This window comes from Humulus lupulus, chromosome 2 (genome assembly GCF_963169125.1).
Source record: "Humulus lupulus chromosome 2, drHumLupu1.1, whole genome shotgun sequence".
NCBI classification, from domain to species: Eukaryota; Viridiplantae; Streptophyta; class Magnoliopsida; order Rosales; family Cannabaceae; genus Humulus; species Humulus lupulus.
The window spans coordinates 135,862,763-135,866,125 of record NC_084794.1 but is presented as its reverse complement, the minus strand read 5'-3'; the positions used below and the strand labels follow the sequence as shown (position 1 = coordinate 135,866,125).

The 3,363-nt window shown below is 30.5% G+C and overlaps 1 long non-coding RNA gene across 1 annotated transcript; it reads left to right on the top strand.

The window, feature by feature from the left end:
• The first annotated feature begins 1,027 nt into the window (after positions 1 to 1,027).
• LOC133816316 (uncharacterized) lies at positions 1,028 to 1,948 on the top strand. The gene is made up of 3 exons (XR_009885161.1): positions 1,028 to 1,138; positions 1,614 to 1,738; positions 1,892 to 1,948. It is a non-coding gene; the product is annotated as an uncharacterized LOC133816316 (long non-coding RNA).
• Positions 1,949 to 3,363: the final 1,415 nt, after the last annotated feature.

Sequence of the window (3,363 nt, the reverse complement as noted above, 5' to 3'; positions counted from 1 at the left end):
AGTGTCTGCATCTTCTATTTTTTCCATAAAAGTGTCATCATGACCTTCTAGATGACTTTCAAAATCACAACCATCAATATTTGTAGCCCTAAACAAGTTGTAAGAATCAAATGTTTCCATTGTCTCTACATCATCATCTCTTGATAATTCTTCCCCATGATGAAACCAGATTTTGTATGTTGGATCAATCCCATAAATGACTAAGTGTTCATACAAAATGTTAATACATTGGTGACTTAAGTTTCGACAAACTTTGCATGGACACAATAACTTTTCTGGATAACCAGCTAGCTTTTCTGACATTTCTACAAAATTCTTAGCGCCTTCTCTATACTCATCCGAGGCTCTACAATTCAAAGACAAGTTCATATTTATAATATATTAGTAAAAAATACAGTAAGTTACTAATTTTACTAAGCTAGCACTAATTAAATCCCTAATTCTTATTACCTATTGAAGCGTAGCCAATTTTTATCCAACATGATCACCAATTTAGTTGTCCTGTTCTAACCAACAAAAAGCAAAATTTTGATAAGTCTATGTAATGGTAAATACAAAATTGTATCAACCAAAATATACTATATGATTTGATTTTTAAAATTACTTGATTTTGAGTTCAGAAATGAATTTAAGCTGTTTATTTAGTCTTATTGCTAAACTTGAGATAATTCTGGCATTTCCAATCCTCATCTCAAAGAAATATTATATATATTTATATATATATAAAGAGTATTGTCAGTTCAAGAATTTGATATCTATTTCAATATGGTAGTTTGAGGGAGCTTCTGATGAGGGAAATAAAGGAGTTAGTATATGGGATACATTTACAAAACAACCAGGTGAGAACTTCAAAAAAATTGTTCGATAACTTTTAAGTAATGCATAATTTATTTTCTTAGCATTAGATGAAGATATATTGGTTGATGTTTTTCCAAGCCTCTTCTTTACTTCTATGGTATTTCGTTATTTTCTCTCATTTTCCTACTTCTAAGTTACATTCTTCATCACTCCTCTCTCCCACCAAACATACAGACTTTTCTCATCAACCAAACACTTTTCCTCTCATCATTTTTTTTTCATCCAAAACTACATTTCAATTCATATTGGTTTAACCCTGACTTAAGGGAGATCTTTTAAGGTTGTGTTTCAATCCTAGATCATGTACTTTCTCATTATCATTAATGATCTCTTTCTAGGTTGTTGTTTCTTCATAATCTAAATTCTGGTTTGTGTGTGTATTTTTTATATCAAACTCATTTGAATTTTCCTCATTTCAAAACTGACCTCTCTTTGTATGTATAGTTTTGTTTTAAGGTATTCTGATAGACTTTATTTTTTTTCTACGGATTGTGATAGACTTGATTAAGTTTTGAGTATTGACCTTTAATGAATATCCGATCATAATGGGTTATGAAATTGGAAAGTCTTTTGTGGTGATCTTTTCTATTTATTATTCTATCTTTGGTTAATTTATCTTTAACATGTTTGCTACAAATATTTTATAGAAAAAAATTCCCCGAGTTTTTCCTTATAGTCAAACGAAAAAGTTGCATATTAAACCAACCCAATAGTCCTAAGATTTTAATTTTAAGGTTAATCTTTGGTATTTGCAGGCATGGATTTTGTAGATTCAAAGAGGAAGAACAACTTTTCTGTCAGGATCTTTTTGGCTGCTTTCCTTATTAGTCTTTCAATTTTCTGGATCAAGCAGTCACCAATTTTTAGTTCTCCCAACTTGGTATGTTTATGATTTTATATGCAAATCTAAGACTTGTCATTATAAACTTTGATTAAGTATTTATATTAAAATTTAAATAATAATAATAATAAAATGTCTTGTCACATAATTTGCATAACAATTGATCAAGTTAAGGTTTTCTTCTATGTCTAGTTCTCTAAACCAGAAGCTGGAGTAACACATGTGCTGGTAACTGGTGGAGCTGGCTATATAGGTTCTCATGCTTCACTAAGGCTGTTAAAGGACTCATACCGTGTAACCATAGTGGTATGGTATTTCGTTATTTTCTCTGTCTTATAGTTATACTTTTAAGTAATGCATAATTTCTTTTCTAAGCATTAGATGAAGACATCAAAAGCCTCTGAAGTTTCCTATTGATCCTACTTTCTGTGTTGCCTTGCTTCTAGGCAACTAAGGGATCTCTATACTAATACTAAACTCTTTGATGCCAAAGCACCTCCACACACATGAACCAAATAACCAATACACAAATACAACAAACAAATGACAAAACTCTGAAAAATTAATGCAGAAACGCAAACAAAGAAATTCAGAGATCCTACATCCAATCCAAGGTTGGGAGTTTAGCTCCCTACTCTTTCCACTATGAATGAAGAATAAAGAATTTTCTCTCAGCTCAAGGATTTTTTCAACATTTATTTTTTCGATGAAAGAGTAATAGCCTTTATTTTATATAGGCAAGTACATTACAAGTAAACAAATGGCTGACCAATGAGAAAATAACAGCTGTAACATAAGCCACAATGCCAATTCCAAAATTGGTCTCTTTCTAGGCATAGCAACTACCATTTAAACTTTTAATAAGGGATGAGTATATGTCTAACATACACAGTTTTTTTTAAGCAAAATAAACATGTTCACATGAAACTGAAAGATAGAGGAGCTCAAAAGGAGAAATGCCACTGAGTTGAAGGGTCACAATAAAATTGAATTTTTCTGTAATCTATTGAGTGAAATAGTGAGTAAAAAATAAATTATAGAATTGGTTAAGTTGATGCCAACTCTGGTCATAATACAAGGCAATAATAGAAATCAAAACATAGTATTTATATCAAATAATATCTCATAGAAATTCTTCTCTTCTGTTGTTCAGATGAGAAAGCTATTAGACCAAAAAGAGACACCTTTAAACAAATATACATATTATAGACCAAGCCATGCTAAGTGAAGCTAATTTCAGCAACAAAAATTAACAAGTTCTTCTATTATAGCTAACAAAATATAAGCAACAAAAATATAATTTTGGACTTTAGCTGAGAAGACTTTGATACCATATTATGAGGTCAGTTTTGTTTTCCCTTAGACCATTCAGATTGTGCTGTTTTCTATATCAGATTCTAAATCTCTAAAAGTAAAAACAGATAAAAAAAAAAGTAAAAAACATCAAAAGCCTCTGAAGTTTCCTATTGATCCTACTTTCTGTGTTGCCTTGCTTCTAGGCAACTAAGGGAAAGAAACAAAAAATGAACAAATAATTCCTGCTGTACACTAAGCCATATGGTCCTACACACCTAGATCACTCACTGATAGTAACTATTTTTTTTCTATGAATTATTTTTGTATTTAGTATTGTTAATATGATTCATCTTACAAGTTTAGTTCAT